This window comes from Chinchilla lanigera, unplaced genomic scaffold, assembly GCF_000276665.1.
Source record: "Chinchilla lanigera isolate Chin_1 unplaced genomic scaffold, ChiLan1.0 scaffold00004, whole genome shotgun sequence".
NCBI classification, from domain to species: domain Eukaryota; kingdom Metazoa; phylum Chordata; class Mammalia; order Rodentia; family Chinchillidae; genus Chinchilla; species Chinchilla lanigera.
This window is the reverse complement of record NW_004955405.1, coordinates 26,349,233-26,376,994: the sequence shown is the minus strand read 5'-3', so window position 1 is coordinate 26,376,994 and position 27,762 is coordinate 26,349,233. Positions and strand designations below refer to the sequence as shown.

The window sequence follows — 27,762 nt, the reverse complement described above, 5'->3', positions numbered from 1 at the left end:
AAGTTGTGATTATGTGAAAATCTGTGTTTTCATAAATAATTTTGAGCAGCAGTTTCCCGGGTTTCAAACTCACTGACAGTCATTGCCTGGGGGCAAGAACTGCTCATGACATGGAAAGGGAGCTGGTTGATTTATGGAAGCACTTCATTTATTGACAGGGTGAAAGAAGCTCATGGAAAGCTAGCGTTCATGCTTAGGGAAAGGGCGGGCAGCCTCTTGCACCTCTCAGGTCATTCTCCTGGGGCTGTCTGGCCAATGTCGACTTGCGCATTCCTGCCGCTGTCTCAGCAGTGCTTCTGGAATGCCAGAGGCTGCTGCTAAAGCAACTGCAACCCAGTTGTTCTTATATTCTTGCCTCACTGGCTCACAGCTTAAAGTCTTGCCGTGCCAGTGATAGGTTCCCATCCCTGTTCTCTGTCTATAGGTGGGATGGCGCACACACAGCAGTGAAAACATCTGTTCTGTTGGTGGGAAACGTGGTTGGAGTTTGTTGTTTTTGGTGTTGTTTTCCCCAAAGTCATACACAGTAGTGGGAGGATAATTACTTGGGAAGAAAGTAGGTTATTTTTTAGCAAGATAACTTGATAAATATCTACTGCACAGACCTACAGAAAGAGCGTTCTGCTTTTCCAGTTTCTGTCAGTTATGGGAAAGGCAACCTTATGTGGCCAATACCGTGAGAGACCTACTCTGCAGATCTGAACGTTTGCCCCACCTGGCCTTGCTCTGGGAAGTCAGGCAATAACCTGAGAGTCTTCTGCTGCACTTTAAAGGGTTAAGAGGTTTGGAGGTGCAGAGAGCCTCATTCCGAGGATGCTGGATCTCTTTTTTTTTTTTTTCCTCCGGTACCGGGAACCGAACTCACGACCTTGCGCTTGCCAGGCAGGCGCTTTGCCGTTGAGTTAAATCCCCAGCCCCGATGCTCGATCTCTTGTACATCAGTTCTTCCTTAGCTCTCTGGTTACTTACCCAGCCCTGACCCATTCTCTTGTCCTGTCCTTGATGCTATAGGCTTTGAAGCTCTAGCCTTGCTCCCTAACTTCTCCTGATCTGTGACTTCAGGCTTTCCCCAGATGAGTATCCAGGTAAGAAATGCAAGAGTTGCTATCCCCCCGTGACCCCCATCCCAGGCTGGGTGAAATTTACTGTTGCAACTCTGCCATGCTTCACTATAAGAACTCCTGCAGTTGCAACAGATCCCTCCATTCTTTCTGTTTTCTGTTCTAGATAGAAGAAGAGAGAATAAGAGCAACTGGTTTTTCCTTTGGGAGCACAACAGCTTGATACACATGGTGTGAATACACTCCAGAGTGCTGGTTTACCGTCCAGCGAAAAACCCTGCATGGAAGCTTTACCAGTCTCCTGGTTACACTCCAGAGTGCTGGTTTACCATCCAGTGAAAAACCCTGCACGGACCCTTTACCAGTCTCCTTTATTCTGAAGCTTTACCAGTCTCCTGTCAGGTTCCCATATGAGCAGTGTTTTTATTTTCATGCCTCACACACAACACATCCAGCTCTAGTATTTGCCAGGCTCAAAACTTGAGCATAAACAGAGGTCATTGGCCGTATTTCTAAATTCTTAACATTTATACGTTAGTCTAATGCATTGCTACATGAACTATGTCCTATCCCCTTGCTTGGATTTAAGAAACCTCTAAAACTACTTAGAAAGCTAAGAGCCCTGGAGCTGAGGTCCTCTTGCAGGTTGAAGGGTGATACTGGGACATATTTTCTTCTCTTCCCAGGTTGCCCGTCTTCCTACATAACCTAATTGACTCATTCATCCCTCAAGTACTTGTATATTTTTTGCATTGTATGTTCCATTCTTCTTCTAGAAATCTTCTTAAGTTTTCCAGGATGAATTGTATATTTCTCCCAACCTGGCGGTAACATTGTGCAACTATAAATGCTTTACTGCTGCACCTCAGTTTATCTTTCAGCGCTATTTCAAAGTTGGAAGAGTTAATAGGTGTAGAATTTTAGAGTAGTGACAGATATAAGAGAAATTGTTAACTGTTATAACTTATTATGTACAGGCATAGCACCCTATACATATTTCTGTAGAAATAGTTCACAGTGGTTTGTTATGTATTTTCTTACAACTCTCTTCCACTACACAATATGTTTCTTGAAGGCAAGAACTTAATTTTATTTGACTTTGCATTTTTCACACAAAACCCACAATATTTTGCATAGCAGGTGCTTAATAAATGTATTTGGAGTTGATGAACTGCCTGTTGAAGAATTAGAATTTACCACTGGAAATGTTTGTGCTGAAACCTATGACCACTCAGAAGGAAAATCTCTGGGAGACTGAACTCAACTTTTCAGGGCTTTCTGACCTAATGCTTTCCAAAGATCAAATGGTAGAGCCAAACCAGAACCAGGTCAAAAGACGACATAGGGAAGAAATATTATTCAAGTGACATTCCTACCCAGGGACGAGGTATGCTTGCACAAGACACTAATTCTGGGCTCTGACAAAGATTTCCGATCCAAAATATTCTATTATGTAATGCTTTATCTGTCTTCATATGAGGCAGGGGATTTGTCAAACATTTCGTAAGGGCTTTGAGACTGCACATTTCTCGGTGGCCAAGATCTGGAGCCGTATGTGCCTCTGTTTTCCTTAATTGGAACTGTTTATTCTGATGACTTGTAGATAAGCAGAGCTCAGGAAATATGGTCAAGAGAGACTTTAACGATGTTTGCTTGATTAAGATGATGAAACTGCTCTGCAGAGTTTTCCCCCATCATTTACTCAAGTGGTTACTAAGTAATTTCCAATCCAGTGTCACAATTAGAATGAATAGGTCTAGCTGCTGGTTGGCCAGGAAGCTTTTCTGTTTATCATCCATCCATCCATCCATCCATTACAGTTTGTCATGAACGATGATTGGATACAGCAAAATGCTTTGCACAAGGCCTAAGAAATAAAAACGCAGGAAAATTTAAAATCTTCCCAATGAATTCACTTTTCCCCTCTTTAAACATTTTGTTCTTTCATTTAGCCATGCATATAAAAAAGTATAATTATTTAGTGCTTACAGCATTACAGAGAAGTTTTTCAAAATTAATTAAAATAAGAATAAAACATCTAAAGACAATATCAAATTTCCTTCTCTTCATATTATAATAAAACAATTAGTATAAAAAACACCTATACAATTAGTGCGTATAATATGCCAAGCGCTGAATGTCTTGTGTGTATTAACTCGTTTAATTCTCATAAAATCCTAAGAGATAGGGAAAATTACTGCCCTTATTTTACAAATGAGAAAAGGGAGACAGAAAGCATTACACATATGTTTATTTTATTCAACCTTTGAGCTATACACACAGACTTAAAGATTTAGACTAACGTTATATAATAGATGCAATGTAAGTCTTCAAACCCAGTTCACCTGTTTCAGGCTCTAGTCATCTTACAACGCTGCTGTGTGAATTAAAAAAAGAGTTTATAGTCATGTTTCAACTAGACTCTGTGCATCTGCCCTGCGCATCTGATCCTGAGAATACATCCAAGGGTATCAATGTCAATACAAACTTTGTAGCACCTAGTTTTTGTTACATGTATATTTTAAAATTTTTCATGCCTAAGTAGCTCAATCTTGCTACAATAAAATTATGCATGCATGCCCTGTGAGGATGTCTGTGACATGGAGTAGAGAGTTTTCTCTAATGGCATCAAACTTCAATATTATTTAACGTATGATATACTGCCCCTTTCAGGGGAGTGCCCTAGGAAAATGAAGATTTTTCTGAATGAAATGCAATCGATTGCAGCCAAATGAAGTGCAAGGTGAGGTGCACTCTATGTCCCTGGAGTCTGTGTCACACTGACATAGGGGTCTTGTTCCCATGGCAACAGATGAAGGCATTAACTGTTGCAGGACTGATGTGAGGACAAGATATATATTCGCCCGATGTTATTCTTGTCCTTGGATTTCCCACTTCTTCTTGCCTCTTGTTTTATTAAGTTAATGATAACCATCTACGATAGCAGGAAAAAAGTGTAATATCAAGTGAAACTCTTCATAATCTGATAAAAGGGAAAGTGTTTCTTACATTGGCTTAGTTGACCTTTCCAAAGGGTGCCTTGTAAGGGTTTGAAAAGGCTTTTTTTTTTTTCTATTGTGCGGTTTGGTTATCCTCGGTTCTGGCTTGAATCTTGATGGTTAAAGAAAGGAAAGGAAAAGAAAAGAAAAAATGAAAAATTGTTTCTTCTTTCTCTATCATTTGTAGCTGTTGTTTATATGGCGGCGGCGGTGGGGAATACACACATCGCAGGGAAAGGAAAGGAAAATGAGAGAAAACGAGGGGCTGCTTCTGCTGTGACGACTGTAATGGGATGGCTCTGAAAGTGAGCCACGATTTTTCTGTTTCTCAAGTTTCATGAAGTTGAGTTTGTTTCAGCTGCTGCTTTTCTTGAGGAATATAATAATTTAGTAATAATTTAGAAAGAAAATAACATTTCCAATGGAAAGTAAAGGAGATTTAGACATTATCTCTTAAGCTGTCTTACCTATTAAAGGAAATAATAACTATCAGACAATATTTATGTAGGATAAACTGTACCCCAAATGGTTCTAAATGTTTTCCCTATTTTATTCTTGTGTATTTTGACACGGATAGCGATTCTATAGTTGAAATAGACACATAAATAATTTCTCCCAAATTTCAAAACTATTAACTTGTAGGGGCAATTCTCAAACTCAGTCTGATAGCAAGCTGGCGTAGCTAACTGCTCTTCTATGCAGTTTCCTAAAAACTGTTTTTTTTTACTGTAATACTGAACTGTTTCTGAGTCACTGATTTTTATTCTCAGTTACTAGGTCTGATAGCATCATTCGGTCTTTGGACTTCATGTCATTCGGCTCTTTTTGTTTACTTACATGTATAGATGTGCATATATTAAATAAAATTGAAATGATTCTTAAGCCAAATTTCACAATCTCTTTGGTGGTACTTAATGAAAAACTTGGAAAATCATAAGAACAAGTTTAGGAATCACTTATGTAACATTTGTTCCTCTACATTGAATTTTAGTTGAAAAAGAATATAATTAGACACTGTTCTTTAGTAATTCTTTCAGTTTTCCCTCAAAATTTCCTTTAAACACTTCCTTAATGCCTCTATTGTAAACCTGAGTGTGCAGAACTGAGGTTTGTCTAAATATTTAGTGATGATGCTGTTTTTTTTAGTCACTCAGGTACATTCTGACACAATACTGTTAGAAAACTAGCATTAACATTCTGGGGTTGCATTTGGTTTAGAATTCTCCAAATTGGAGTTCATATTCATTTTGTGTTCATCTTTTGCTTAATTCCTGGTGGGTAAGACCGTATAAACCAATTTGACATGATTTAATTCCAGCCATAATCAAATCTTCATCAAAGAAAGAGTTTTACCATTATAGTCATGATATATTATCATATATAATCATAATAATGTCATGAACGAATATTTATTAGGCCTCTATTTGAAGACATTTAATTTAATTACTGTACTATCACACTTTACAGATTTAGGGGGATGATACTTAAAGTGAAATACTTGAATCAGTCTTTTAAATTGCATACATATACAAGTACTGAATAAATCTATCCTGAGCAGTTTTGATTTCAGAGACCATGAATAGTTTAACATTTGGTTAAGGTTGATGTTGCTAAAAACTACGGGTCTGGCACTCAGATATTGAATGATTGACGGTGTTTCTCTGCCCTCTAGTGGTCTGATGGAGAACTGAAAAGACTGACACCAGGACCTTCAAGGACAACTGGCTGAGAGTCCTGAGGTCGGGACACCAGGGCCTCCAGCCGTTCGCCTTGAATCATCGACATCAGTTGTGAGAAGACAGTTAACGCCAGGCCTCTGGAGTCACGGGTTTTAACCTCTGTGCTGATTTGACAGGCCTGACAAAGTGACGAGGGACTGGTGGTGGTGTTTTATTTAAAAAAAGTTTCCTCTTCAAATTTCTTAATTTTCCTTGAGTATAGGAGTTTGCGGTGGTTGAAACAAGTATTCCCTTTCAGGTTTTCTCATCAGTGTCATTACTGATGTCTTGGGCTGGGTCATCCTTGGCTGTGGATTTGCAGTTCTGCGCATCACACAATGTTCAGCAGCTTCTCTGGCTTTGTATCTACTGATGTCAACAGCAACACACAGCTCACCTCTACTCATGCTAAAAAAAATTTCTCTACGATCCGACATCTCCTTTGGAGGGAAAAAATTCTCATTGAGAACCATCTGGTCCTAATGGTTCCTATTAGGTTAGAAATGGTTTGATTAAAGACAAATATTTTATTGAATACTTCACACCTGTCAGGTCTTTGAATTCTTTTATTCAATCTTCATAAAAATCCTCAGAAGGAAATCCTATATTATCATAATGTCCACCTTATGGATAAGGAAACTAATAGGATGTGAGTACCTTTATTAACTTCATGTAGCCAAGTTGTAGAGCTAGCATCAAAAGCTGACCCTGAAATGTACCTTGGAAAACAATCTACTGTAAGACTGTCACCCTTATAACTTCCCCCAGGAGTGAAAAGCAGAATAATTGATTTATAAATGATAACAATCCACGGATGCATGCTTATGCAATTTTTTGAACTGACAATAAAACAGAAGAGAATAATAGCATACTAATACTGTTAGAGGAAGATTAGTCTGTTTTTTTTTTTTTTTTTTTTTTTAAATTCATTGCCTGCCTGCATGGATACAGTTCTGTATTTCTGTATGGATACATATCTGATACACAGATATCAGTTTCTACCTTTTGCAGCTTACATTGTTGCAAGAAATAAGCAAAAGAACAAAGTCACATGCAATGTTTCATCTGGAAACATGCTATGGAGAAAATGAAGCACATGAAGGGGTAAAGAGGAAATAAGGTATAGCGGAATGCTGTTCTTTTATAAAAGGTAGTCAGGAAGCCTCTTGATTAGTATGTGGTCAGACAATGAAGGGATGAGAACTCCAGTGAGTAAAGCAGAGATGAGATTCAGAATTGTTCCAGGCAGTGAGAACAGCGAGTGGAAAGTCCTGAGGTAAGGGCGTCTTTGCAGTGGAAGTAAGCTTGCTAGCAAGTTAAGGAAAAATCAAGGAGTCAGTGAACCTGGAGCAGAGTGAGAGGGGAGGAGAGGAGAGGAGATGGAGGTATAAGGTAAAGGAGCAGCTGGCACTGCAGATTCTGCGAGGCGGTGCAGCCCTTAAAAGGGCTGCATGGATACAGTTCTGTATTTCTGCTGGCTTTTACTCCGAGGGCGTCTGAAGTGCACTGGAAAGAAAAGTGCCATGTTCTCACTTAGTCTTTTACAGAATTATCACGATCTCTTTCCCTGTTTGGGGAAACAGTTTTTCATAATGGTCAGGAACTAAATTTTGGAGTTTAGACTGACCTAGTTTTAAGTGATATGTCTTCAATCTCACTGGCTAAGCACTTGAGACAAGGGACTTCACATATCTGAACCTGTGTTTTCTCACCTGAACAAAAGATGTGGCAAGAGGTAGACATTTTGCACAGGGGAAGAGGATTAAGACATGAAAGAGGGTGAGGAAAGAGAGGGAAAAGGAACATAAAGGAATTAAGATGTGCTATGCACATATCCAACTTCCCATGAAGACTGCAATCATTATGTCCTACCAAGAGGTTCTAATAAAATCTGAAAGGAAAAATATGTCCTTGTTAATTAAATTTAAGTGCAATCAGGCAAAAGATCCACTATTATTTTATGTACCAGCGAGGAAAAAGCAAAACACAACACTGGTAATCAGGCACCAATCAGACCACGCTTTCTCAATTTGAAAATGCCGTTCATCTGTTCCTAGAAATTTGGTAATTTGCCCTGCATTGTCCTACATCACTTGACATGCAGCAAGTAATTATTTTGGAAAACTGTCTGTGAAAAAAAAAAAAACACAACTTCATCTATTTATTAGTAATTTCATTTCTTAGGATCTCATAAAGCATTTGGCTGTTGCTTTGTGAGGAAAGATGGGATTACTTCCCTACGGTGGATATTGGGTTCAGTAAAACCAAATTTATACTTATCTCTTTGTTCAGCTTTTATGCTTATAAAACAACCTTTAATTTATATTTGAATACCGAGTCATAGAGTGAAAGATTTTAAAACAGTAATTAATGCAACATGTGCAGTGCCCATGTTGAGCATTAAGTCAGCTGAAGTGACTCTAGTTGAGCTGACACATTCATAGACAATGACAGAATTATCATGTCTGTCCTTTGGCCCATAGTGACTGGAAGGTGATATCAACTTTGGTGAACATGTGCTGCGTTGCGTTGCATGTATAGAATTGGTGCAATCTGCAACAGTACTTTCACTGTTGAATAGAATCAACATGGAAATTTCCTTTCCATGTTTCCAGCTTTCAAGAACAGTTATAGTTTTCATCTCTGTGAAGACTATTTTACCTGGACCTCTCTCTTCCTACAAGATCCTTCAATTAATTCCAGTCATTTGACTCTAGCTCCTGTCTTTCCAGTCTAATTCCTCAGGTGGCTTTCTTGCACTTTTTACTCCCCAAAGGAAACAAAATTACTAGTCTTTGACTCCCTAAACATTTCCCTTTCCCAAGTCATTAATCAATAGTTCATATTAAGAGAAAAACTGCCCCAAGTCTCTGGAGACTCCTTCATAGATTTTCTTCTTGTTTCTTATCCCCAAGTAGCTTTTAATCCAAGGTAGACATTTGTCTGGAAAATTTTTCCAGTACTGAGGATTGAACCCAGAGGCTTCACATTGAGGAACCTCTCCAGCTTTCTGTTTTTTACTTTGAGACAGAGTCTTGCTAAGTTGCTAAAGTGCTCAGCCTGGGCTAGAACTTGCAGTCTTTTAGCGTCAGCCTCCCAAAGTTTGGGGATTGCAGATGTGGGCCACCATGCCTTGCTGTAATTTTTTAAAAAAGTTTTCTGTGGTGACTTGAAAAGCTGAAGGAACATTATCATTGTGTCTTATCTCTTCCTTGTTTGTTAGTTGTGTCTGGGTGTCCCCTCAAAGCCTCATGCAATCATGGGGCAGGCTTCTAGATTTATGATTGATTCATGGTCCAATGTTGGGTTTGTGGGTGTTAGTGCTACACCTGCCCTGGGGTGGGTAGTTTGCATACAATATAAGGGAGAGAATGAGGTTTTTTGCCACCACTTCCTCCTTTGCTCTTGTTGCTTTTGCTGTTTTCCACCGTCAGGAGCAGTTGCCCTCTGCCATGTGCCACTCTGCCTTGGAGCCAACTGAGTATGGACTGAAACCTCTGTGAACTGTAAGCTAAATAAACCTGTCCTTCCTTAATTTTGGGTGTCAGGTATTTTGTCTCAGCAATGAGAGAAAAGTAACCAAGACAGTTGGAAATGTTAGTTGGTCAAACTTTCTCAGAGGCTGTATGTCACGGTTAACTGATAAGCTGACCCCCAGGCTCAGCATCCTAGTTCATTGTTACAGTCACAGCACCGTTCGAGATCATTTACAGAAAGCCTCAGGTAGCAGCCAACACTGCTGGTTATTACATACTTGCATGTGCCTTTACATCTTCCTGGAAGGATGTGCTTCTGGATCACATACCTAATCAAACCAAAACAAGAATGACAACAGATGGTGGGGAACCCAACAGATAAAAGGAAGGACTGGGAAGAAACGCCTCTTGGGAACCAGCTTGTTGTTTGCTGTCATTATTTGCAAACTGGAAACAACCAGGTTGCTCTGCTGCCCTGGAACCTCAGGACAGTAAAGTTACTATCAGTTTCCATCAGCCCTAGGTGATAACCAACATCTTAAATCTCAAGAGGAATTGCTGCTAGGCCTTGTAAAGCAGATCATCTGGCACAACAGGCTGTGCCAACGTTGGAAAGGGAAGGAGGGGGAATCCACCTGTGAAGAACGGCAGGCTGCCCCAAAGACCTTCACGCTACATGTGATTACCCCATTGACTTAATCTGGGCACAGTGCAATGAAGCTAAGCACTGGGTCTGTGGAAAATTATTGACTGTTCAGACAATTAAAGAGAATTAAAAATAGTAAAAAAACATTAGAAGCAACACAGAGCTTCACTAAATGAGATGATAGGAATTCACCAGTGGTTATTGTATTGCATAGTGTTGTCTTCAAATTAATTGTTCAGATTGCCAGATATAAGCATGCAAAATTGGTAAAAAAAATTTGAGAATTAGCTGTTCCTTTCTTTTTTTTTTTTTTGGTACTGGGAATTGAACTCATGACCTTGTGCTTGCCAGGCAGGCACTGTGCCACTGAGCTAAATCCCCAGCCCTAACTGTTCCTTTCAATAAATCAATACTGTTTTCTTCCTTTTAAAATAAAAAATTCTTGAGTGCACTCATCTATTTATTTATGTACTTGTTTATTTTGACATGGTTTCACTATGCAGTTCAGGCTGGCCTTGAACTGACCGTAATCCTCCTACTTCATGCTCCCAAGTGCTGGGATTATAGGCATGAGCCATTATAGGTGTGAACAGTCATGCCTGGCTCTGACTGCAATTTAAAATAAGCTGTCTAAACTATATCTTCTTGATCATTAAAAGTGTTCTAAGCAGTTTTATTCACTTATTACCAGCATATAGATTGGAATTTGTAGACAGGCTGGTGGCCATATATTTGCTCCAAATGTCCTTTAAGCTCCAGTTGATTTTTTCTGATGTTTGAAATAATTGTCACATTGACTGTCTGTCTGATCCTAGCTGAAATGGCTCAGTTGAAAGCATTTTTGTTGGTATGTTAATATTTCTTTTATTTTTCAAATTCATATGAAAATGAACTTCAAGGTATTTTTAACTGGTCATTCTCATTTGGAATGTTTAAAGTTTTCTGTTTTGTCTTAAAATTTTTTTGGAGGATTAAAACTCCCAAATATTTATAGGCTTTTAGCTCTGGCATATTTCAGATAAAGAAATGGTTGTGTGGAGAAAGAAATCATTCTTTGTGATTTGTGTCTGTGCAGTGATCTTACCCAGGAAGGACCTGTCCGTAGATGGGAAATGTATGGTCTAGACTGGAAGAGGAAGGTGGTGGATAGAAAGAAAAAGCAAGCAGAGCTCTGTGGATCTAAATTTTGTGGACAGCTGCCCACTCTGGGTCTTAGTGTTAGGAAAAAATTAATAAAGCTAAGGAGGCTAAATAGGTACTCATGGTTACACACAAGCAGATGATTGAAAGTCAAATAACTTTCCTTGCCAAGGGTTGGTTATAAGCAAAAACATCCTCCCTAGAAAGAGAGGAGGCAGATATTAAACATTCACATTGGTTTTAGGGAGACTCCTCTTACACTTTGTCAAATGAAATTAGAATTATGTTTGAAAGAGTCTTTAAAATGCTTTGAAAATAAATCACCTGGCTGATACTGCAACCTATGGCTACAGGAATATCTTTAATGCTCTTTCATTTGAGGAGAACATTCTGGAAAATATTCTATTGTGGAGTATTTGAGTATTCTGCGTATAGGACCTGAGGTTTGGCCTACTTAAAAGCCAATCTACCAAAAGTAATTCTGACCTCCTACCATTTGCTTGTTTTCCTAGTTGTTGAGAAAATAACAGTATTAATACCATTGTGGATTGCACCATTGCACTGACCTGCTCACCCAATTTCTGTTTCATGCGTACACTTTGCTGGGCTTTGAAGTTTATCCATTAAAAGAGTAGAGAGATGTTGAGTGGACACCTGGTCTTAGCTTACTCAGGACTTTCCTGATTTCAGCATGGGAAGTTTTGCATCCTGGAAAGTTAGCTGGTTTTCCTCAAAGAAAAACATTTTCAATACTCTTTTGCTTTGGGTTTCCTCAGGTGACATATTTGGCCAAGAGAATGAGGTAGAAGGTGCACTGTATCGGTTCTGAGCTTTACCACTAAAAGACTTCGCAGGTTTGTACCGTGTGTACTGCAGCTATAACCCTGAGAAGGACATGTTGCGATGATCCCGCCTGACCGAGGAGGGTGTGGGTGTGTGGAGCAGAGCTGAGCTCCAAAGTGCAGCTTGGGCAAGCTCAGCGCATCTCAGCCGACTCCCAGAAAAGCTACAGTTCCATGAGCAATAACAAAATCATTGTATTTTTTTACCACTGAATTTTGGCATGACCAGTGTGAGGTGGTGAGCTAAAACCTTTACATAGATCGCGGATACCACGAAGTAGCAATTATAGTTATTTTATGACTGATACATAGAAAGACAGATGCCCAAAGTAACAATTGGTCTGGTTTTATATCTGTTTCCAAGGAAATCTAATAACTTGAAAATTTTAAATTATTAAGTGACAGTAGTTCATTGTCACAGACTCAAGCGAATAGAAACTATGAATAGGAAAGAGTAAAATGCATTCCATTCCCTTCCTCTCATACTTTTCTTCTGTCATGTAGTCCAGATGATTTTCCATCCTTTTAATAAACATAGTTCTTTAAAATCTTTACCTAACTGAAAATACACATATTGTTCTGCAGGATTTCCTGCTCGGATATCTCCAGTTTCTTTCTATGCTGATCTGTATGGAGGTAGGTTATGGTTTTTCAACAGCTCCATAATATTACATAATACAGAAGTAGCTTAATTTGAGCATTTCAATAGAGTCTAATTTCCCCTACTCCAATCACCAATTCCATGAACTTTCTTTTGTGCACATATAAGTATCTCTAAAGAAAAAGGAAATCTTAGAACTTAATTAATTCACAGCTAATTACACTTCAGTATTTAGTAACTTTTCATTTAAATAAAATGTGACACTGAAAAAAATTATAGGCTAGTACTTATGCACCACACACAAGTGTTCACCAGAGACAGTTCTTCTTTCTGCATCTTCCCTCCCCTCTTGGAGGCATTTGTGTGGCATTCATGGTGGCCTATAAAGTGCATTAGCTGTACCTGTTTGTCCTAGATGAAGTGGGCTGTCTTGTTGTCAGCTGTTGCACTTGATCTCCACGTCACATAGCAGAGATGGCTCTTTAGACATTTGCGCATCATCCTGAAAGATCCCATCAACTGCAGGTGTTTGCTATTTAAGCAACAAGTCAGCAGTGAATTTTTTCAATGACAGCATCAGTACAGTTAGCTAAATTCTGGTACACAGTCACTTCAAGGTGTGCTCGGCCACTTTAGATTGTGAATAAAAGATGTTAGCTGAAGAAACCCAAGTGCTTCTGCATAGTGTACATTCCCATAAGGTGAAAGAAAGAGATGAAGAGGGATGGGTCTGATGTGTTACATGCTGGCAATAGAAACTCTGTTTGATTCAGAATTATTGGGAATCATTTAAGTTCTAGACACTAGTTCGGTGGTTAAAGCATAGAATATAAATGAAAAAGTAACCCCTACCCTCTGCTAACCTACTATATTGAAGGAGACACCTATGGAAACAGACAATGACTATGTAAGAACACACAGAAGAGGATGCAGAAACAGTTCAGAGCCTTCCCCTGCAGAGTCTGGATAAATATCCAAATATTGTGACTTCTGTCATCACTGTTCTGTCTGTTTTTGAACTTTGCACAAATGCAATCATATGTTACGTTCTCTTTGGTATCTTCTTCGGCTCAATATTATATTGGTAAGCTTTATTCACACTGTGGTGTAAAGTGACAGCTCATTCCTTTACATTGTCAGTATTGCATTGTATAATTAGATGGCAATTTAGTTACACACTTTAATGTGGAAGAAAACCTGAGCTGTTTCTAGTTTGGGGCCATTGTGAAGAGAGATGCTACTCTGTCTAATGACGCATGCGTGGGTGTATTTATGTGTGTGTGTATTACACACATATAAACAAGTCTATTTGTTTTTATTGGTTTATGTACCTAGTGAAATCGCTGGGTCATAAGACATGTCTACTCTCTGCTTTAGGAGATTTAGGCAAACTGATGTTCACAGGGACTGTGCCAACGTTCCCCAGCTGCAGCATGAAGTCAGCCATCCCTTACCCGCTTGCCCAAAGCCAGCTGCTCTTTCCTACTTTTGGTTATGTCTTGCATTACAGTAAGTCTAATATACATATGTGGGCTCTGGTCATGTAACCATGCCTTTGGGCCCAGATTTACGCACAGTTCTGCCCTGGGGAAAGTGACCCCTTCAGGCAGGAAATTTCGCAGTCCTAGTGGTCTGCACTATGGTTCAGGGAAGAACACACATGTTCTGAGTGAGCCTGTTCCTTTGGCTGCACAAACAACTTTTTCCATGGGGCGAGGCAGGACCAGGTCAGAGTGGACCCCTCTTGCTGTGTCTGAGCACAGCACTCTACTCACGCACAGTGCAGGAGAGTTCTGGTTGTTCTACTTCTTCACCAATTCTAGGAATTGTTAGTCATCTTTACTTTCACCCTTCCTCTGGGTATAGAGTGGTACTTTATTGTGTGATGAACAGATGATCAGTGAGGTAGGGCATATTTCCTCTACTGTTCTTTTTTATGTATTGCAACTTGGATATGCTCTGTTCTCAGTTTCTTTTTTATTTGTATATGTTCGTGCTCTGTAATGACTACCTTCGTCTTGAACACTGACACATATACGTATTGCATCTTGATCATTTCACATCCCTGCCCCACCATCTCCCACCATAGATATGCTGTCACGTGAGGTGTGTGTTTCCCACAATTTTCTATTACCTTATTGGTAACTAACATTATCTCCATTTTACACAAGGTGTGTAAAGCACAAAGAAGGACAATATTCTGTGCAAGGTATTATGACTAGAATATACAAACAGAACTGGGATTTGAAACAGATTCAGGATATTTGACTACACAATCCATTGTCCTAGTTCTTTCTGATGGTCAGACAAGAAACCTAAATTGGAATCTGACATTTTTATGCCTTGGTGATATACAGCTTGGGCTTCTCCTTGCAGCAGCAAAGTATTACACTTAAAATGCTTAACTGGAGACTATTTTAGGAAAGGTAGATTCATGATCGGGGCTATGTTGCACAGGCCAAAAACACAGGAAAGACAATGTTGACTTTGTGAGTAAAAATAACCACTGACTTGATTTATAACAACAGATTTTCACTGAGCATCTATTATGTGATGAGCATTATGCTAAATTTCTATACATTGTGTTCACTGCTCATTGTCGCTAGTTTATAGGTGAGGACACTGGTCTTTGATGTGAGGGTACACACCAGCAAGAGGTGGAACCAGTATCCAAAAGTAAGTTGACTCTGGATCCAGAGCCTGCCTTTCCCGTCTTTCCTTCCCTCCCCTCTTCCTTCCTTCCCTGCCTCCTTTTCCTCCTCTTTGTCTCTGTCTCTGTCTCCTCTCTTTCTCTCCCCTGCTACATTTTCCTTATAGGAAAGTAAGGAGGCCTGCGTTACTAATTCTGGCTGGCGTTCTACAAAGCAGAACTGGATGGAGAACCCGAGCAGCTCAGTCCTGTGGGATGTGAGGCATGCGGCTATTGAAACCTTAAGGGAGTATCCCAGGGAAAGCCAGGGAAAGAAATTATCATGCTGTCTAAATGAAGTACTTACTAAAAGCCAAGCAGATAAATAAAAGGAGTTAGACAATGGGAGAAATATCAAGGTCATCAGGAAAAATTTAGAAGAGCAGGTGGCCATGAGTCCAACAAAGATTTTTATGATGCTTAATGAAGGTGGTGGAATATTTTTAGAGGACTTCCAGATATCCTGTATCCGAGAAGGCACTTTTGGGGTGTGGAACCTGTTGGCAGTCAGCCTATTACGATCCTTGTGTTTTTGCTGGATCCTGCTTGCGGATAGACCACTGTGGGCTCCGCTCTGTATAGCGTGTTCCTGTTAGTTGGGGCTCTGTAGCACAGCCCTCTATATTAGGTCCTCCTGGCTACTAACAAGTCTCCACGGACACAGAGGCTTAAAATGACACACTCTTTCCTTGGGGTTCTGGAAGATTTTCAGATGCTGAAACCATGGTGTGGGAAGGGCCACACTTCTTCTCACAGCCACAGGACTCTAGGGAGGAGCCCTGTCCTCACCTTTTCCACCTGATACGGCCAAGTCTCATGACTCAGGGTCTTCACTTTACTGTGAGGGTGAAGAATCACTGGGCCAGAGCCAGAAAATCTCTCTAAAACTCTACACATTACCTTCTCCTTGGTGGCCAAATCTCAATCAATCTGTCTCTGTCTCATCTCTGTCTCTGTCTCTGCCTGTCTGTCTGTCTCTTCCTCTCCCTCTTTCTCTCCTTCTTTAAGGACACTTGTGATTGCATTTAGGGCCCTACTGGGTAACCCAGAATACAGTCTCCACTCAAAGACCCTCAATTTAATCACACCTACACAGAAGCTTTCTCCGTAGGAGGTAATATTCACAGGTTCTAGAACTGCATCTGAAGTATCATTGAGGGTCATGATCAGCCTTCTTCACCTCCACCCACCGCCATTTGGATTCATTTCTCAGTATGTGTGCGTCATGTTTTTCTCTGTGAAGGCTTGTTCTTGGAAATAAACTGCTTCATCACCTGATTTACTTTTGTTGAAAATCAGTCAAACCATTGTGAGAACTTCTATTCCGAAATTTCTCTCTTTATATTTCCTGTAAACAACTTGCTTTCTTAGGATTTGTTAAAAGAGAGTTCTAGGCAAGAACAAAGAATGGTTAGCCTTGTTTTACCTGAGATATAAATTCGTGAGATGATTCACAGTGTTTCTTACTGTGAAATCACCTTTCTCAGAAGCTTCCTTTTCTAGGTATCTGATACGCTTTCAAATTTTCTATTTAGAAAATCCCTGGTTACACCACTTCTGCTATGTACATCAAGCAAATCTCTGTCAGCAGTGACAGGAAGCTCACTTCCGTGTGAGGGCTGGCTGGCCTGGACACCTGTTGCACCAGTACTGAACATGAGACATCAGACACATGCTGCCCTTTCCCCAGGCTGCCAGGTGGAAGGCACAGCTGCTGCTCAGGCCCAAGATCTTCATAGATTTCTCCAGAGGCATAGGGCTCCCTCTCATCCTGCTTTTCATCTTCCACACCCTTCACACTGTGTAAGGCTTTAGCTCTAAGGCCCCAAGATAGCATTTTTATTCTATAGCCATTTGTTGTTATTTCATTCAACATACATTTGCTAAGTGTCCGCCATGTACCTGGTGTTTGGCTGGGTGCTAAGCTTTTAAGGATGCATCCTGCCCCCAGGATCTCAAGTTTAGTCAAGATATGATAATTCTGCCTACCAGTCCTTCTTAATGGCAAGTGACTGAAACCAAATTTACAGTGGTTAAACTTCAGTTATGTAATGGAAAAGTCCAAGGGTAGTACTGTGAATCAGACAAGGTGCAATCAGAGGAGAGTTCATTCAGTTAAGGATGTGCACATACCCACACTCACATGCACAATAAGGGACTTATTATAAGAATTTGACCTATGCAGTTATGAAAGATGGTTTGCCAGTCTCTTTAAAGCTGTTGCCTCAGTTTTTGATGTTGGAGACGGAAGGCATCAGAGCTAGCTGTCAGGTAGGGAAGCTGGGTGAAAGTGGGAAGAGTGAGAAAAAAATGGGCATTCATGCTCATGAGCTGAAACTTACAAGGAGGACCTGTCACCACCTCCTGACCACACTGTCTCCTTCCTGTAGAGTGGAAGCTGGTCCTTTTGCCGTGAAGCTAAACATGCCCTTACTCCAGCTGCTGGTGAAACAGTAAGGAAATCCCAGTGGAAGTAATATAAATGCTAACCTGGCTGCCCCACAAAGATAGGTCAGCAGACAACCAATCATGCTGTGGGACACTTCCACATGTAAAAATAATACTTCAGTCCTCATTTCCACCTTCTGAACTCAATGCAAATTTAGCTCAAAGTTAAAAAATTCTACTTTAACCGGAAATGTGTGGTGAAGGGGATTCTGGGAGATAGAATGTGGTGTAACCAAGTCAACATATTACAAAGCCTCTTCACACTGGGTTATGGAAGAGCTGCTGGAGGTGTTCACCATGTCCTCAGAGCTCTCACTGCTGTGTGTTTCTCTCTTTTGTCTTCTCTCTTGCAGAGCCTCTTCTTCCAGGTCTGCTTCATAAGCTCTTTGAGAGGGTCTCTCCCTCAACGGTCCTCGCAAGTCCTGAGCTGACACAGGTGCAGCTTCACCCGCAGGGGCACAGCTGTCTCGCTGGCAGCCCAGGGTGGCTTGTCTTCTGAAATTGGGGGATGGTCCCGGTCCGAGTCTAACTAGGGACCATGGAGACACATGAGAGGGAGCTCTCCAAGGGAAGATCAAGGAACAAGATAGTAAAACAGCAAACCAAAACAAGAGCAAACCAAAACCTTGCTAATAAATGTAGAAAACCTGGATAAACATAGTCTCAGGACACAGTTCTGTCATAGGAAAGCAACTGGCTGCAGAGTAATCACTAGCCTGGAACCTGGAGGCCCCTTTTGTCTACTTTTATGGGCTTTTACAGTAGCCAGCCAGGTGGCCTTGGGCAAGTTGCTTAACTTCCCTGTTGCTAAATTAATTAATTTGACAAGAAAAAAAAGTGTAGATTCATCCATTCATCCAATCAGCAATTTTTGAATAGTTAACTATAGGCCGCAGGCTGGGAAGCACAAGAAGGCTTCAAGGAGCTTATCGTCTAAGCAGGAGACAGACAAGTAGATTTACAGCCTGTGTAATGGACCCTACACAGAGGGAAGGCAAAGTGCCTGCCTCTCTGGAGGGAAGCAGACTTCTTAGGGAAGCGCAGCTGAAGAGGACTTTTCAAGGAATCAGCAGGACTTTCTAGGGAGATAGTTGGGGCACTTTGTTGGCAAAGACAGCAAATATGCAGAGCTGTGAGCATGTGTAAGTAAGTTAACTATAGGCAAATGCAGGGCTTGGGTATAACCAGCAAAAGCTAAGGTCTCTTGAGGACCCACAGAAGAAAAAGATGTTACTACATGCTAAGGGGTGTGGCTTTCATCCTCTAAGGGGTGAGGTGCCACAGGGCAGTTTTGTGCAGAGGAGTCTCATGAGTGATGTTTAGGAAACTAGGTGTCATTATGGGAGAAGCGATGAAGACAGAATAAAGGATGAGCTAAGAAAACGTTTCTACCTCCCAGGTCACAGACACCGTGCTCTTGGACTTCAGTGGTACTGTTTTGTCTGAATTGAAGGGATATTTAAAGGGGGATTTGTTGTGATGGAGTGATTTGCTGATTATAAGGAGAGATAGAGGAAAAGTAAATGGCAAGGTCTAGGCTTACAGCCAGGTTAAACAGGCAGCATTACAAAAGAGAAAACCAAAGAGCCACTTGGACAGAGGCAGAGAGGGATGTTGAATTCAGCTTGGGGCATGCTGAACTAAACTAAAACAGTGTTTCAAGTTTCCAGATGGAGAAATCCAGGAAAGTCAAAGCTTCTGTCTAATGCTGAGAGTCCTTTATTTTGTGGTTAGGATCAATTCAGTCAGGCAGCTTTGGTTATAAGCTCGTCTTGTCTACTTCTCAGGTTGTAAGAATATATATCTTAAGGATACTAGGACTGAGAAGTGGTTGGTAGACAGAATCAGTGTTTATCTGCTTTAATATCTTGCTCCTAGTGTTCAGTGCAAAGGGAGAGTCCCAGCTGCACCTCATGATTCTGACACTAAAGAACTAAAATAACCCATGTTTTCTCAACATCCTTTAATTTCTATTCCCCTGGAAAGCTACAGAATAAGAAAGATGAAATCTTTTGAGTAGTTCTTTATAAAATACTTCTTCCACTTCTCATTATCTGAGATATTCTCTGTGAAGAATTATTTTTGGTAAAGAAACTTTTCTTCAAAACTGCTCTAAGTTGGGGCTGGGGATTTAGCTCAGTGGCACAGAGCCTGCCTGGCAAGTGCAGGTCGGGAGTTCAATTCCCGGTACCAGAAAAAAACCAAAAAAAAAAAAAGAAAACAAAAACAAAATTGCTCTGAGTAGACTAGTATTACCATTCTTCATTTATAAGAACGCAAAAGATGCTCCCAAGTGGCCAGAACTTTACAATAATACACAATCTACAGCCCCACTTCTGATTAAATAAAACCTTTTCTTTAAAACAAAACTGCCTTTTACTTGTATAATTTATATTTGAGTGAAGAGGATAGGTTGGTACTCGGTCAAAGAAGTTCTCTTTAGAATTATAAGCTCTATTATATTTTAAATGAATGTGGGTGGATTTGTCCAGCATTTTGGTCACTCTGTATTCAACTTGAGGGCACTCTGTTCTCATCAATTTTCATTTGATGGGATCGTATAAACAAAAGACACTTGAAGATGACTGCAATTTCTCTCAGGAAGGTTCAATTTTTGAGGTTCATGTCACCTTTTTTGTGTCTCTAATAGACAAAAGCCTGGAAGACTCAATCCAACCACCAACATTCATGTCCATTTTCTGTTTAGGTAGAAGAAGGTAAAAGAACCACCAACTTTCAATAAATTCATTCATCCATGAAAGTGAGGGAATATCTCGTTTCACTCTTAACTCTTATTAAGTTGAATTTATTAATTTGATTGGTGCCAAGATTCAGTGAGTTTTGAAGGACTAAAAATGTAGATTCTGTTTGTTTGTGAGGAAGAACAGAATGAATCTATGAAATTGATGTGATACCTTGGTATAATGAGCTGACATATTTCCACACTCCAGGGGCTACATTTAAATATTCCTATTATTGTTGGTTATTGAATAAATTCTTTCAAAAATTTGTGTCAAGTAGGTATTGTTTTTATACTTTATGAATGAGATTCAAAAATGTTAACTAATTGGTTATAAGTCACTACTGTTGTAAATTGTTTGTTTTTGTCTAAACCTTATGTTTTTCCCTCTTAAATGTGCTGAATGCTTTATATGTGGGTGTGCACACCATGGTGGCATTACATATCAGAAATTGCAGGATTACAAGTTAAAAGTTAGAAGTTCTCGTCCTTCACTACTGATGACTTAGCCTCTATGTAACAAGACTTTTTGTATCCATAAAATAAACAGCATCTGCATCTATTCTTTCCGTCTGATTGGAATGAGAGTATTAGACAATAATACTAGTGACAAGTTCAAAGTCAAGGGCAAAGAATGAAGGAGTCTGAAAATAGCATTTTGTATCTTCACCCAACCACTCCCTTCCCAGCTCTGCAGCCCTGAGCAAGGCACTTTACAATCTAACCTCATTTTCCTCATGTATTAAGTGAAAGTTTTCACTTGCAGGCTGTCTTTCATGATAAAAAGCACTGTTCAAATGAAGTGTATAATTGCTAATACAATGTAAAAAGCCATTTAAGTAAAGAATTTGTAAGACGTTATTCTCCTAGGCAGGGTTTGTAGAAGATGGCAGAGCCTAAACAAGAAAATTACTCAAGATGAACAGTAGTTTCCTACTATCGCTGTAACAAATTAACACAAATTAGTGGCTTAGACAATAGAAAATTATTTTCTTACAGTTGCCATATGTCAGAAGCCCAATATGAGTCTCACTGGACTGAAATCAAGGAACCAGTAGGGCAGTGTTCCATCTGTTTTGCCTTTTCCAATTTACTGCCTTCCATCTACATAGTAGATTTTTATTATTAGATCTAAGGTGCTGTCTGACTCTTTTCCTTCAAATCATGGTTTCAGGAAGACTCTGGTAGAGAATAGTCAAGATAGTGACATTTTGATGGATACAAAATTTGGCCCCTATTATGCCACCTCTTAGAATGAAAAGATCATCTAAAATCAGAGTATGTGAATCCATGTGTGGATTTGTGGGCAGCCCTGTTTTTACATGCCTTAGAAGTAGCACAGGATTTGTAAGCCAGAGCAGATTGTTCAATTGCCAAAAAAGGAAAATCTTGGGAAGCACAAATCACAATCTGAGGTCCAAACCATGTGCCGGAAGTCCATTGAGACTGGTGGACCCGAAAGCGATGATGATGCTAGTTCAGGAGGCAAAGACAGGGAGGATTCTTTACATTAATATGTTCTAGACCACAGAAAAGGCAGGAGTATGATCCATGTCCAGGCAGGACTCATTCTGTAGTCTGAGAAGGTGGCAAGAAATACTAGGAAATGATGGTAAAAGCTTAGTCCAGTGCTGTACTCAAACACTGCAGAATAGTGAAATCTACAAAGAAAAAAAAAAAAAAAACAAGTCCAATGTAACCTGGTTTCCTTAGCATGTTTTAAGTGGTTATTAATACAATCAAGTTTCTTACCACGTCAACAACACAAACAAGGTAATGAGGAGATGTTTAATTTGGCTCACAAATTTGGAATTCAAGGCATTAAATTCATTCATCCATGAAAGTGAGGGAGTATGTTCAATAACTCAAGGGAGTATTTTCAATAAATTCAAGGCCGCTGGCTCCATGAGAGAAATCTTATTGTGGGAGGGTGTAGTAGAATCAAATTGCTTAGCTTATGGAGGCCAGGCAGCTGAGTGTGGGAACAGTGCCATAGCGGAAAGGGTGAGGACCAGATACAGTACCTAAGGTCCTGCCTCCTTAACACACCCACACCCATGCAGATGTGGGCTTCACTAATCTTCTCAGCACATCTTAATGCAATTAAGTTAAAGCTGTTCAACTCATAGAGTCTAGAAAGCAGAGGAAAAGGGAAAAAGCCAGAGAGGGAGGTCCAGGGACCAGATGTGGTCCTCAAGGTCATGCCCAGGATCCACCCAGCACATACAAAGTGTGCTTTACTAAGCTCCTAGGTCTCTTTTAAGCCAACCAGTTGACAACTGAGATAACCATTAGAGCCCTCTCACATGTTGAATCTCTGCTATTACGGGGAGTGGCATCTCTGTGTACAGTTCAAAGTCTATGAAAATGTCTCCCGCTGGTCTCATGATGTCACATTGTCTTTTCAGTCTGATGCTTTTCTCCAGTTTCAAAGGCCCAGGCCAAGTCCAGAGAACCCAATTTCAAAGTCAGGTCATTCAAGAATGTCACACAGTCCAGCATGTCTTCCAGATGTTAACATCTGTCTGAAGTCTATGTTGGATACACAGATGGCTGTTGTATAATTTTTTATACTTCTTTATATGATGCTTTGCATAATGGCTCATATTTATAAAGTGCAAATAAAAAGAAAATTAAAGCAAAGCTCGATTTCTGAATCTAAACTTATCCTCTTTCTCTCTTCCTCTTGCTTCTCCTCTTTTTGTTCTTTGGCAAATTAAAACACAGAGTACTTTATATTTGGTCTTCTAAAATTTGAAAACAAGAAATCCTAGGTTAAAAATTTAGAATCCAGCTTTTCTATTTAAAATAAGGAGGGTAGGGGAACAGGGGAGGGGGAATTATATCGTGTACAGGTACAAATTCTCTATGATGAATGTGATCATTTTGCATATACAAAATGTACCAATAAAATCTGATTAAAAAAATAAGTAAAATATAAAAATAACTTCCTACAACTCCTGCTGGAAACTTTACAGTTTTGATGTAGATCTGTGGCTGGAATAACTGATCAGTCTCAGTTGGTAACATCTTTTTTAACCTTTAATAAGGGTTTGAAAAATTTTAGCATAGATGTATGGTCTTCTGGTCTTTCAAATGTCTTCTGAGAGACATATACCACATCACATACAAGAAGCTATCTTAATCATTCTTGCCCTCATACATTTCAGAGGTTGGCCTAGAAATGTTCACTGCTGTGCTTGTGCACCTACATGAGGAAAGCTCTGTTCCCCTGAGAAGTAACTGCCTTCTAATTTCTTGATGAGTTTCAGTAGAGACAAGTTATTTAATGGACTGCTTAAGGTATGGAGGACCGAGGTGTAAGGTCTACTATGTATAAGGTCTACTGTAACCTAGGTGTACAGTAGACCTAGGTATAAGGTCTACTGTAAAAGGACCTAGCACGAAGGGAGAGACACTGGGCTGAGCTTTGAATACAGCATTGGCAGTAGGAATTTATGCCATGGAACCAGGCAGGGGTCAGTAGATAGTAAAGTACTGAAAGGAAGCATCCATAAAGGGAAAGAAGATTCTGGTTTAAATGACATAAGATGGTTCATGCTGGAGTGAGAGGACATGGTGACCACACCTCACTTGGGAGATTATGGAGGAACAGGAGCTTGATCATACACAGAAGCTGTTGCATATCAAGGGCTTATGTAAACTGACTTGGCAAGGTTCTTTGCTAAAACTGTATTTTATAAGGAAGTATATGGATGGACCTGCAAGAGGGTTCAAAAGCCTGGCTAAAGTTTCGCTAACCAAAGAATCTTTGGTGGTTCACTCACATTGATGTGATCAGGTTCAAAGAATTTGAAACTGTTTCTCACTGGATGTTGGTAGAATGCTCCTCTGCGATAAGTCAGACATCCACTCTGTGTTCCACGGAGCTGCTTGAAGCTCTTTTCTGCTGGCATGGCCTGGTGGCTCGGGTGAGATATGGGGTGGGAATTAAAGGTCCCAGCTTCTCCACAGGGTGAAGACATTGGGTCCAATTGGAGCAATCCCTTCCTCTTCTGCAGAGCTGAACATCTACCCCCTGGACTACTCTCAAGGACTCACTTGCCTACTGGGTTTATCTTTTTCCTGATGTCCTTTTCTTTTCCCAGCTAGCTGGTGAGTACCAAATTAGGCATACAAAAAAAGTCTTTCAAAAAAAATGAACAAAGGATTTAGAAAGGTAGTTCTTTAAGCTTATACATTTTTTTCATGAAAATGGCTGGGCGGTAATTCATAGTAATGGATTTGATTTTCCAAATGAGTAATTGCATGAAATCATGAAAACAAACTTTGTAAAGAGAAGCTATGTTTCTATTTTCAGTGTCAAATGCTCATGTACTTCATTTGCTTATTCATTAAACAAATATTTTAAGTGTCCATTATGGCCAGTTACTTTTTTGGTACTTGAAATGTAGAATTGTGCAAAACAGAAGAAGATGATGATGATAAAGACAAGAAACTTGTCTATCTCTTGTCTGCATAGGCATGATAAGCATTTCCCACCACCTCTTCCTAACCTGGGGCACTCACTGTGAATCTGGACATTTTGATGGGTTTTTAATGATAGAACTGCATGCAATTAGCTCCTTGGGTACACCAAGATTAGCTATAAGAAAGGTTGATGATTAAGTGTCAGGAGCAAGAGCTGTCATTTAACCGTCCTGACAAATGGTGAGTTAGAGACTCAGACTCTTAGGAGATGGTCTTAGGTTAATGAGTACAGACAGAATTGAATGCGTGATACAGATTTGCATTCTGGAGTAGACCTCAACAAAACTGTGCCAACATCCTAAGGAGAAGTCCATTGGAGTGAAAAAGAAAAATTTAAGAACTAGGCTGTATTAGTGACTCTATCATCACTGCACTAACTACCTGACAGCTGTCACTTAAAAGAGGAGTGGTTTATTTGGCTCCCAGTTTGCAGGAAGTTTGGTCCAAAACTGGCTGGCTCCAAGGCAGAAACATATGGTAGAAGGGCCTGGTGGATGAAAGCTTCTCATCCCGTGGCAGACAGGAAACAGAGAGAGAAGGGAAACATAAGGAATAAGAGTACGCGTCCTTGGCCTCCTTCTCATTCCACCTACCACCTCTTCCTGCTCCTCCTTAACCTCTTCCTCCTCCTCCTCTTTTTTTGCTTCCTTCCAACTCCTTTTGTGCTGGGAATTGGACACAGGGCTTTTGCACTGTGCTATATCCCCAGATAGCATCCGGGGATTTTGAGACAGGGTCTCGCTAAGTCTACAGATTGCTCAGACTGGGATTACAGGTGTATACCACCAATCCTAGCTGAAACAGTTCTTCTAATGAAGAGGTTGGACTTTCAAGTTTTTTAAAGTCACGTTTTTCTTGTTCATAAGAGTAATGCATTCTTTTAGAAATATTAGAAAATTACTAAGAGATAGTTAATGAGAAGGCTGATTCAAGATAAATAAATTATGGTTGCAAATAAATAAAATTACTGTTGCAAATAAATAAATGAATGATTCATCCTAATTTCTCTTGGAAACTTTTCCTATTAGGTGAAGGCTCATATTTTATTTTTCTGTGTATAAGGTACTTAATACTTTCTTTGGTTCACTAGCCTTAAGAAAAAAAATAACATCCATTCTTTCTAAGATGTGTTAAATGGGTGATGTAAAGGGTATATTTTTCTATTTTTAAAATGTACACATATTTTTATATAAAAGATAAAAGACACAAAATGAATGAAAGTAAAAATTACTTGCAATCCCACTATTGTTAATATGATAGTAATTTGATGCATTCATTTACAGATTATGTATGTGCATGTGCTTACACACAGTGTACATGCCAACACATATATGATGGAAGATGTCTATAATATGAAACAAACAGAGAAGAGGAGACTCAAAAGCCTTTTACACAGCCTGATCTTTTAAAGTTTTTTTTCATCATTATGTTTTCAATGGGAATTTATAATCTTTTCAGAAAAACATGGAACTGCTTTAATAAATTCAGAAAATTCTCTACTCTGATATGAAGCTAGGTTCTTGATTTATTCTTTCTCCTCTCACCATCTTATTTCTTTTTTTACTACCTAATGCTTGGAGAGGTTTTAGAACTGGGTACTGATTGATATTTTTACAGACAATATTCAGAATATTAATATCACTAATCTGAAAATAAAATTTAAAAATTTCCTGCACCAGTGATATAGCTCAGGGGCACTAGAACCTGCCTGGCAAGCACAAGGTCCTGAGTTCAATTCCTGGTACCACACACAAAAAAATTTCCTATGTACATTTCAAGCTTCAAAGTAAAAGTACTCACTCCAGTGTTTCTCCTCCAGTGCCTGATCCAATGGTAGGCACATTCTGCTTGGCAGTGACAGCTTACAGTCATGATTAGATATTTCCATAGCCTGGAGCTTTGTGACTCCCCAAAGCCACTGAATGGATCAAAGTAGCTAAAGAAAGATACCTGGAGAAGCTTTTAAAAGTATTGATTGGGTCCTGGTTCAGTATGTTTAGAAGGAGACTGGAAATCTGTATTTTACAAACTTTTCCACACGGTTCCAATGAATAACCAGGTTTGAGAACCATTGCCTTGAGAGATGTAGTATAATCCAATTATTTTCTGGCAGTCTGAAGGAAAGAGGTTAAGGTGGATTTGACTTATTGTGCAAAACCCAGATTCCCCAGAGAGTGTCTCCCTGGAAGACATTTAAAAAAATCTATTCCAATATAGTTATTTCCCTGGGGTGTTTTGGTTGTCATTTTAAAGCCATGGAAAAGATTTGATGAACTTTGCAGGTCACTTCCAACCATTTAATTGTATAAAAATATGCCTAGCTCTGTAAATGTTGCAACGATCCATAGAAAAAAACCTTCCCTCCAGAAACAAGTGTGTTTACTTCACACACATTAAGCTAAGCAATCATGACACATTCACACCCCTGTGCACATTTTGTTCTTGATAGAAAATGAGACATTTAGCTCATTGAGTGCACATAAAAATATTGGAGATTTTATTATGGCTTTCATGCCTCAAAAAAATATGTATTAAGCATACAACTAATATTTATTTTCTTCATTTTGTAGATAATGTGCTTTGTAAAGAATGCATAAGCCTTTTGCTAATTTTACACAAGAAATAACTTTGAGAAGATGCTTCACTCTAATATGATCTCATGTGCCACTATTTCAATCTAATCATATTAAATTTTTACAAAAAATAACTTTAAGCAAGGATTTAATGTATTTTATAGTATACTAAGCACACTCTGAAACATTCAGCCTTCAAAATCCCATAGCTAGAGGAATTACTATTTGAACATCATTTGATCCCTTTATCTGTGTAACAGCACTCTTACCTGCTGTGGTGATCTGCACGTTTCCAAAACAAGTGATCCTGGAGAGTCTGTCAGTCACTATGTCTGCTC

At 39.6% G+C, this 27,762-nt stretch overlaps 1 long non-coding RNA gene across 1 annotated transcript; it reads right to left on the bottom strand.

Moving 5' to 3' along the window:
* Nucleotides 1-1,856: 1,856 nt before the first annotated feature.
* LOC102013469 lies at nucleotides 1,857-27,762 on the bottom strand. Its single transcript, XR_259396.2, has 3 exons — nucleotides 27,694-27,762; nucleotides 12,886-13,015; nucleotides 1,857-2,928 (listed from the first exon to the last, which is right to left on the bottom strand). It is a non-coding gene; the product is annotated as an uncharacterized LOC102013469 (long non-coding RNA).